At 44.1% G+C, this 9,612-nt stretch overlaps 1 pseudogene; it reads left to right on the top strand.

Annotated features, from left to right (window-relative positions):
* The first annotated feature begins 1,020 nt into the window (after window positions 1–1,020).
* Window positions 1,021–1,883, top strand: LOC142854565 (NADH dehydrogenase [ubiquinone] flavoprotein 2, mitochondrial pseudogene; annotated as a pseudogene).
* Window positions 1,884–9,612: the final 7,729 nt, after the last annotated feature.

Below are 9,612 nucleotides of genomic sequence, written 5' to 3'. Positions count from 1 at the left end.
AACAAGGTTCCACCTGGCTGGCAGATGCATCCAAGCATCAATTGCTGAGTACAACCTGCTCCAAATGACTGTGAGCCCTGGACTTGCTGAAGGCTGATGTAGACCTATGTGAATGTTCTGTCCCTTCAACAGCCAGCAAACCAAATGCTTCTGATGAGTGCCCCATTGCCTGAATTCCCTCCTTACCTTTGACTAACCTTTCAGCCTTCTTGGGCCCTAATAACAATGCCCCAAGGTCAGCTTGAAGTAGTTACAGAAAAGAACACGTTGTCCTGTGCTCCCTGCCCAAAATGGGTTGAAATGCTGAGACAAGAGGGAACTCCCTGGAATGGGGGGGGGGGCAAAATGGCTACCTATAATGCCCATTACCAGGAAAGTAGGCCCAGAGCTGTCAATGGATGGATTTATTAACTAAAATAATTCTGCAATAAGATAAGACACCTGACCTTATTTGTGCAGAACCAAAAAGGTATTATTATTATTATTTCTATATAAATCATTCAGGATTCTAATTGGCTGTACTCGAAGATCAGAAATATAGGACCTTAAGAATGGCAATAGATGCAAATGTCACTGCCCCAAAATAAATCCGTAAGCAAAAAGTACTGAAGCCCCAATACTACTCCCTAGGCAGGCAGGACCCATGACTGGGTCCTATCATTGTACCTGTGAAAGTGGGTGAAATTACCTGGCGTGAGTGAGAAGGAAACATGGAACACGCAACAGCCCACTTAGGAGTGTATTGTGGGGGTGTACAGGTTTGGTAGGTCGGTGTGCAGAGGGGGAGAAAAAGAGCTTTTAAAGGCCACCTAGCGCATGTGCACAGGGGACGACGTGGCTGCATTATACACGAATGATGGAGCTCACGCATGCGCGCAAGGACTCATGCACCGGCGTCCTATGTAGATGATGGAACTATGCCACACATGGGTCACGCCGAGGGCTTGTCTGCACATGTGGGGCCCTGAAACCTGGAAGTGTCAGCCATATTGTGATTGAAATCGTAACATTCAACCCTTTCGTCGGCAATCAGCCTAGAGCAGCGGGGATTGGAGAACTTTGTGGCCCGCCATGTTCTCCTTGGCGCTGCGGGCCAGAGCGGCTGGCCTCACCGCTCTGTGGGGAAGACATACAAGGAATTTGCATAAGACAGCTGTGCAAAATGGGGCCGGAGGAGCCTTATTTGTGCATAGAGATACTCCTGAGAATAACCCAGATACTCCATTTGATTTCACACCAGAAAACTATAAGAGGATAGAGGCAATAGTGAAAAACTACCCAGAAGGGCATAAAGCAGCAGCTGTGCTTCCAGTCCTGGATCTAGCCCAAAGGCAGAATGGATGGTTGCCCATATCTGCTATGAACAAGGTGGCAGAAGTTTTACAAGTACCTCCAATGAGAGTATATGAAGTAGCAACTTTTTATACAATGTATAATCGAAAGCCAGTTGGAAAGTACCACATTCAGGTCTGCACTACTACACCTTGTATGCTTCGAGATTCTGACAGCATATTGGAGACCCTTCAAAGAAAGCTTGGAATAAAGGTTGGAGAGACGACACCTGACAAACTCTTCACTCTTATCGAAGTGGAGTGTTTAGGGGCCTGTGTAAACGCACCAATGGTTCAAATAAATGACAACTACTATGAGGACCTAACACCCAAGGATATTGAAGAGATTATTGATGAACTCAGAGCTGGGAAAGTTCCAAAACCTGGGCCAAGGAGTGGGTGTTTCTGTTGTGAGCCAGCTGGAGGCCTTACCTCTTTGACCGAACCACCCAAAGGACCTGGCTTTGGTGTGCAAGCAGGCCTTTAACTTATACTCAGCTGTAAAAACTGTCACTGGAAAAATAAAATATTAGCCTATCTGCAAAAAAAAAATTGGGGGGAGTTTAGGGTCTTTAATGGGTTAGAATGATACAAAAATTTGGGGAGTTTGGGGTCTTTAATGGGTGGGAATGGAGCGTTGAAAGGTCTCTCGTGACTACTTCCTGTTGATTTGTGGGCATTTTCAGGTCTCTTGAGACTGTTTTTTTCTGATTTTGTGGGCGTCGGAGAGTTGAGATAGGGTGGCTGATTACTTTTGTGTTTTTTTTTTTCCAGGCTCTGTGGAACTGGCTGGCTGGCAGCTTGAACCTTGCAAGATGCTGGAAAGGCAGAAAATCATGTCTGAAAAAAATTTTAGATTAAGGGAGAAAAGTCCCAAGATGGAAGATAGAGGTTTTAGGGTGGTGGAAGAGGGAATTTCCCAGTGGTTCCCGAGACCAGGAATGATAAGGGAAGAATTAAATGATACTTATTCTGGGCAAGTCTGGTCCATTTGGATAGGTCCAATTTGCTCCCTGGAGCTTATGAAAAAATGTTAGAAAAGAAATAAATTTTAGACATATTCAAAGGTTATGATTGTGATGGTATAGTGTTGGAATAGAAGATGGTGAAGAGAGGGAGGAAAGGGGGGGGATTATTAGAAAAGGAAATTGTTAGACCCCTCAATGTTTTGCCTGAAGCAAATCTTAAGGCACTTGTTCTCTTTAGCATCATGGTATTACCTTAACATCCAGAAGACACTGCTGCAGTCAGTGATAAACCTGTTATGTTAAAGTCTGTTTTGTGAGTTTTTGGAGTCTGGGGCTGTGAATGTCCCCAAACTTGTTATTGTTTTTTCCCACCTGGGCTTTTTGGCAATCCTTGTAGCTCTAGCTCTATGTACAATAATGGTCCCTATAATAACAGCTGAGTAGTTAACTGGAAATTTAAGTATGACATTGGAGATTTAGAGAACTTAGTAAAGCAGATAGGAGAAAGAGGAAGAGGGAGAGTATATGGAGTTTTTGGCACAGGAAAGTTGAGTACAGTGATGAAACTTTTATTTTTCTGGAACTGGAGAAAAAGTGGCTGATCTTGGTGTCCTCTGGAACTTAAGGGAGCAGGGGCCTGTTTGAGTTACTGTATACAAGGGGGTATCTTGAGCTGGAAGAGTAAAAGGTTTAAGGTGAGACAGGTGGATCCAATGAGGGAGTCCCTCGAGCTTGGCAGCTGTGGGAGTTACAAGAATTGATTTAAAGGGGCCCTGCCATTTAGGGGAAAGGGGTGATGGGCATTGGTCTGAATAGCATCTGATCTCCTATTTTAATCGGCAGTAGGCATGAATTGGCACATGGTTGGGGTAATGAGTAGTCGGTAAAATCCCATAATAGGGAGTGAAGATGGGAAAACAGTGGAGTAAGCAGGTGATCAGGAAGGGGAGAGGTTTTTGGTGAGAGGCTGCGAGTTAAAACCGGCCACCCACACATGAGTTCAAAGGGCAAGATGGAAAGGGGGCTCCTAGGAAGATGAGGTCTAGAGAGCAGGATGGAGCTTGGGAAGCATTTTCTGGTTAGCCCTGGGGAGAGGGATGGAAGATGATTGCGCAAGTAGGAGGCCCAGTGCCTCTCTTCCACTGTGCCACACGTTCCTTTGAGTTTGTTTCTGGTTGGGGATGTAGTTTGGTGGTAGACCACCAGTGGCATCCCACAAGGCGCAACATCTCTTCGCAAAGTACCACTGAGCTTTGCAAGTCTCGTGGGCTGATTTCTTCTCTTCCTCTTAACCAAGTTGTACCGCTCAGCTCTCCTGAATCCTTTCTTCTAGTTCCATGGCCCTCATACCTTAATGTGCACACTCATTACCTGAAGAACTTGTTAGAAGACTCAGGGACCGCCTCTGTGAGCTGGAAGTGGGGCAGGGCTCATTAACTCACACTTTTAAAGAGTTCCTCCCAGGTTCCAGGGAGGATCAGCCTTCTGAAGCCCCAGCCCTGCCCTTTCAAAGGGTGGGATAATCTTCCACAGCCTGTGTAGTCTACAAAAGTTCCCCCGGCAAACCAATGGCTCGTCCCAGCCCTTGTTGGACTGGGTGTGGGATGATGTGGGCTCAGGGAGAACAAATTTGTGTTTCAGAGTTAATACTAACAGTTTTGAATTACAAAATTGGGTCCTAATAAAATGCCCTTGATCACATTAATATGTACACTTTATATCTACTAGAAATTGTTGGGCTTTTTGTTTTTATTTTTGAAAATAAAATGCCCCTGATCACACTAGAAATTGTTGAGCTTGTTGTTTTTATTTTTGAAGAAGGAAACGGTGATTATAAGTCTATGTAGAATCTATTTTCCTGGGCAAGTTTCTTTCATAATTGCTGTGGGAAAGGATGACTTCTAGATTTGTATGTCTAAGAAACAGTGATAAATTAATACTTATTACAACAGAAAAACAGAATCACCTTCACATATCCATTTTAAAAAGGACTTTTTTTAATGTAACAAATGTCATGTAATTGCTAATCATCACTGTTTGTGATGTTGGTACTACTCTGAATAAAATTTCTCTGAGCTTAGTTTCACTTTTGACACATTGAAATGTTTGATTTTGTATTTTGGATACTTAATATATTTGTGGGGATTGTTCGTTTATTTATTTATTGCTAATAAAATATAAAAAACATAATGATATCTGTTTTGGTAACCCTAAAAATCTCTTTGACTGTGTTCAGACTGTGTAAATGTGTATTGTGGGAGGAACAGAGAGCAAAGGACATCTGGACATCTGGGAGTACAAAGATCCTGTCTTCCTAGACCGTCACGGTGAACTGGTCACAGGCTCTCACCACCTGACGTCTGTGGAGGTGTTAGAAGAGAGTGGTGAGCTTTCACTGGGTTATACACAAACCTGAAAATCTAGGCTGGCTCCTGAGAATTGGGAAGACTCATTTGAAGTCTAGAGTCCAGGTCCACGGTGGGTCCTGATGGACTAGACTTTAATGTAGAGAAAGGTAAGTACAGGCCCCTCAATGTGCCCATCTCTGTTTAAAATAAACACTAATAAAAGAGTTCATAAATGTGGCAATACTCACAGGAAGGGGTAATTTGCTTATGTTGGTCATGAGGCCATAAACTGGGAGATTATCAAGCATCTTTTTGAGGGACTGAATCAAACTATAATTAGGTAGGTCCAAGCCTGGCAACTATTTTCATAGTAACCTATTTTTTAAAACTTGCTAACCAGCTCTTTAGTTTTATGCACACTTTATGTGTCAAGAAATGATGGAGAAGCCGGGCAGTGGTGGCACACGCCTTTAATCCCAGCACTCGGGAGGCAGAGGCAAGCGGATCTCTGTGAGTTCGAGGCCAGCCTGGTCTACAAAAGCTAGTGCCAGGACAGGCTCCAAAGCTACAGAGAAACCCTGTCTCGAAAAACTAAAAAAAGCCGGGCGGTGGTGGTGCACGCCTTTAATCCCAGCACTCGGGAGGCAGAGGCAGGCGTATCTCTGTGAGTTCGAGGCCAGCCTGGTCTACAAGAGCTAGTTCCAGGACAGGCACCAAAGCTACAGAGAAACCCTGTCTCAAAAAACCAAAAAAAAAAAAAAAAAAAAAAAAAAGAAATGATGGAGAGCTGGGTGTGGTGGTTCATGCTTTTAATCCTAACACACAGGAGGAAGAGGCAGGGCCTCTGTGAGTTCCAGGCCAAGCTGGTCTATATATAGAGGGAGGGCTTAGGGCTACCTAGTGATGTAGTGAGAACCTATCTCAAAAGAAGAAGGAGAGGGAGAAAAAGAAAAGAGAAACCGTAGCAAACACTGACTCCATTTCCCACAAGTTCTCCATGGAGCATCTTTCTTGCTTCTCTGAACCCCTTTGGCTCTGCATAGCCATGATGCTGATTGCAGTGCCCCCTCCCCCCATTGCCAAGTTGTCTGCGGTAAGACTACGTCATTGGTATCCAGGATGAAGAGAACACAGCTATGTGAATAATTTAAGTTTTTAATAGCCACATGAAAACATGAAGAGAAACAGATGAAATTTGTTTTATCAATGTATTTTATTAAGTCCAACATGCCCCAAATATACCAACATAGAAGCAATATAAAACTTTTGAGGTCATTACAACTACTTTTTTGCAAACGCGTTAGAATTAAAATGTGTTTTATACACACAGCACATCCTGTTAGGATGCGTTTCACCTCAAGTACTCAGCAGTTACATTGGCTGGTTAAACAGTGCAGCACCAGGTAGATGCAACATGGAAGAGTGCAGCACCAGGTAGATGCAACATGGAAGAGTGCAGCACCAGGTAAATGCAACATTGAACAGTGCAACACCAGGTAGATGCAACATGGAAGAGTGCAGCACCAGGTAAATGCAATATTGAACAGGGCAGCACCAGGTAAATGCAACATTGAACAGGGCAGCACCAGGTAAATGCAACATTGAACAGTGCAGCACCAGGTAAATGCAACATTGAACAGTGCAGCACCAGGTAAATGCAACATTGAACAGGGCAGCACCAGGTAAATGCAACATTGAACAGGGCAGCACCAGGTAAATGCAACATTGAACAGGGCAGCACCAGGTAAATGCAATATTGAACAAGGTAGCACCAGGTAAATGCAAATGGGTTTCTAAAGACATCACTACTGTGTCTACCAAGAGCATGTTATTATTGTTAGATCCAGCTATACGTTGACTTTCCGCATAAGCAAGATCTTAAAGACCTGTTCTGACATGTGCCGAAGACCCAGTCTTTGAGTGCAAGTGCCAATCATCTTAGCTTCTAAGATTTTTATTTATCTAATATCTTCTACTCGTGAAAATGGGACTCTCTCTCACATGGCCCAAAGTGGCTCCAAGACCATCTTGTCAGTTACAAGGTTGGGTATTTCACGAAGTGCTGATGTGTAGACCATCTTATCCTTGTGAATCAAGGTTGTAGCTTCCCACATGACACGTAAAGGTGCAGATTTGTGAGTGGTTGCTAGAAGCCCATAAACAGGGGCCATAATCTGTTAAATTCTTCAGCTCTCCACGCTAGGTCATTTAGTGATTATAGGTTGTCTTAGCAAGACCTTGTGCAATGCTCACCGTGTGGGAAACTTCCTTTTCCTCCAGTCTGTGAACCACACTTCTGACCTGGAACCAAGTAACATGTCCCTTCGCTTATTCCCACGCAATGGACTGCTTTTCCAGTGGCTATTTAGAAAAACAGGCAAAGTTCTTTATTGAACTTCATGAATTTTTTTTTTATTGAGAAAAGAAAAAAAAAAGTTTCCCCCTCCTCCCAGCCTCCCATTTCCCTCCCCCTCCTCCCACCCTTCTCCCCCTCCCCCTACTCCTCTCCCCCTCCCTCTCCAGTCCAAAGAGCAGTCAGGGTTCCCTGCCCTGTGGAAAGTCCAAGGTCCTCCCCCCTCCGTCCATGTCTAGGAAGGTGAACATCCAAACTGGCTAGGCTCCCACAAAGCCAGAACATGAAGTAGGATCAAAACCCCGTGCCATTGTCCTTGGCTTCTCATCAGCCCTCATTGTTTGCCATGCTCAGAGAGTCCAGTTTTATCCCATGCTTTTTCAGTCCCAGTCCAGCTGGCCTTGGTGAGCTCCCAATAGATCAGCCCCACTGTCTCAGTGGGTGGGTGCACCCCTCGTGGTCCTGACTTCCTTGCTCATCTTCTCCCTCCTTCCGCTCCTCATTCATTGGGACCTTGGGAGCTCAGTCCAGTGCTCCAGTGTGGGTCTCTGTCTCTATCTCCATCCATCACCAGATGAAGGTTCTATGGTGATATGCAAGATATTCGTCATTTTAGGTTCCCTATCCTCAGCTGCCCAAGAACTAACTGGGGACCTCGCCTTGGGCTCCTGGGAGCCTCTCTAGGTTCAAGTCTCTTGCCAACCCTAAGGTGGCTCCCTTAACTAAGAATTGTGCTTCCGTGCTCCCCTATCCAGCCTTCCTTTATCCCAATCATCCTGTTTCCCCAAGTTCTCCCCCTCCTCCCCTTCTCACATGAATTTTTTTTTACAAATTATTATTTTAAGCCCAAGGATAATTTCATGATTTTGAAAGTAAAATAGCACAACCAGCAAGCTGTAAGCCTCTGCAGACGTCAGAAGGGATGTAGAAGGGAGAAAGAGAAAGTTACGCTGTTTGACTTAGACAGCCATGTTTAACCATGGAAGTCAGCCAGCAGTCACAGGAGGACGGAGGCCCATCATCATCTGCTGTCAGTCAGTACCGAGAACATAGCTAACTCCTTCACTCACTCTCTGGAAACACATGTCTAAGGCCAGGCAGATAAATACATCTCCATTGAATAGATGTGTCAAAATTATATTTCTAAGAATTTGTTCTGCTTAGAATATCATCGTTTAGTGCCATATAATTGCTTATTCCTTAAAATCCTTTCTATTTCTGTAAGTTTGGTAGTGATGTCTCTCCTTTCGGTGATAATTTGCTGATTGGTATTCTCTCCTTTCGGCAGTATAGCTAATGGTTTTGTCTTCTGGTTTCATGGCTTTTCTCTTGTCTAACTCCCTTATTTCTGCTGTAGGTTTTGACAAATTCCTTCTGTTGCTTAGAGGTTGTTATTATTTGTTTGTTTCTTTTTCTTTTCCTTTTTTTTGGGTGGGGGCGACAACAGGATAATTCTGCCTGGAACTTTATGCAGACCAGGCTGGCCTTGAACTCAGAGATCTGGCTGTTTCTGCCTCTGGAAAAACAGAGTGCTGGGATCAAAGGCCTGAGCCACCACACTCAATTCTTCCTCTATGTTTTTTTTTTAAAGATAAATGTTGTTAGGTTATTGATTTGATATCTTTCTAATAAAGACAATTGAGACTGTTATTTCTCATTAAGCACTGCTTTAATTGTAACAGTTTTGTCATTTTTTCATTCATTGTATTTTCTTTTGGGTTGTGTGTTGACACAGGGCATTGTGTAGTCTGAACTTGCTATGTAGCTGAGGATGCTCTTGAATCAGGAGCTTCCTAACTCCAGGTCCCAAGATCTGGGGTTAGAGGCCCGTGTCACAACACCTGCTTCATTTTGTTGTTGACCATTGCAAGGTAGTTTCTGATTTTCCCTGTAAAAAAAAAATCAATACACTAATTTTCCCTTTTAAAGAAATTGATACTCGACACATTGATTATTTAGGAATGAACAATCTAATTTATAAATTCCTCAAACTCCTTTCATTTCTTGTGTATGTGTGTGTGTGCACTTCCATGTTTTGTTGTGCTGCATGTGTGTGCTGTGTACATGAGGAGGATATGTGTGTACATTTGAGCATGTGAGTGTGGAGGTCTGAGGTAGACAACAGATGCCTTTTTTTCCCCATTGCTCTCCAACGTCTTTGAGACAGGGTGTCTCACTGAGAAGCTTACCCGCTTGGCTAGGCTGGTTGGCCAGTGAGCTTCAGGACCCCCAAGACCCCCTCATCTGTCTCTCTCCATCCATCAGCCCAAGGCTGGGATTATAAGCATGCTCCACTATGCCAAGCACTTTGTGTACGGTCTTGGGGTCTGAATTCAGGTCTAGTACCTTCATGGCAGAGACTTTGCTGATCCAGCCATCTACTTCCTCCTCAAATGCGAACATCTGACTTAGGGTCATAAAGATGAGTCAATACCGGGCAGCCAAGTGTAGCACTATGCTGGAGGGGATAGTGTAGTGTGTATGCCAGGACCGAGGAGCTGGGACATGCTGTACCTTCTGCTCAGGTTGCTGTGAATCTAAAAAATGCTCTTAAAAGGAAAAAAAAAGGCTTCAGAGGAATCTATTGGAAGGTACTGTGTGCTAGGGCAGCC

This window comes from Microtus pennsylvanicus, chromosome 7 (assembly GCF_037038515.1).
Source record: "Microtus pennsylvanicus isolate mMicPen1 chromosome 7, mMicPen1.hap1, whole genome shotgun sequence".
NCBI lineage: Eukaryota > Metazoa > Chordata > Mammalia > Rodentia > Cricetidae > Microtus > Microtus pennsylvanicus.
This window is presented reverse-complemented; position numbering and strand designations above follow the sequence as displayed.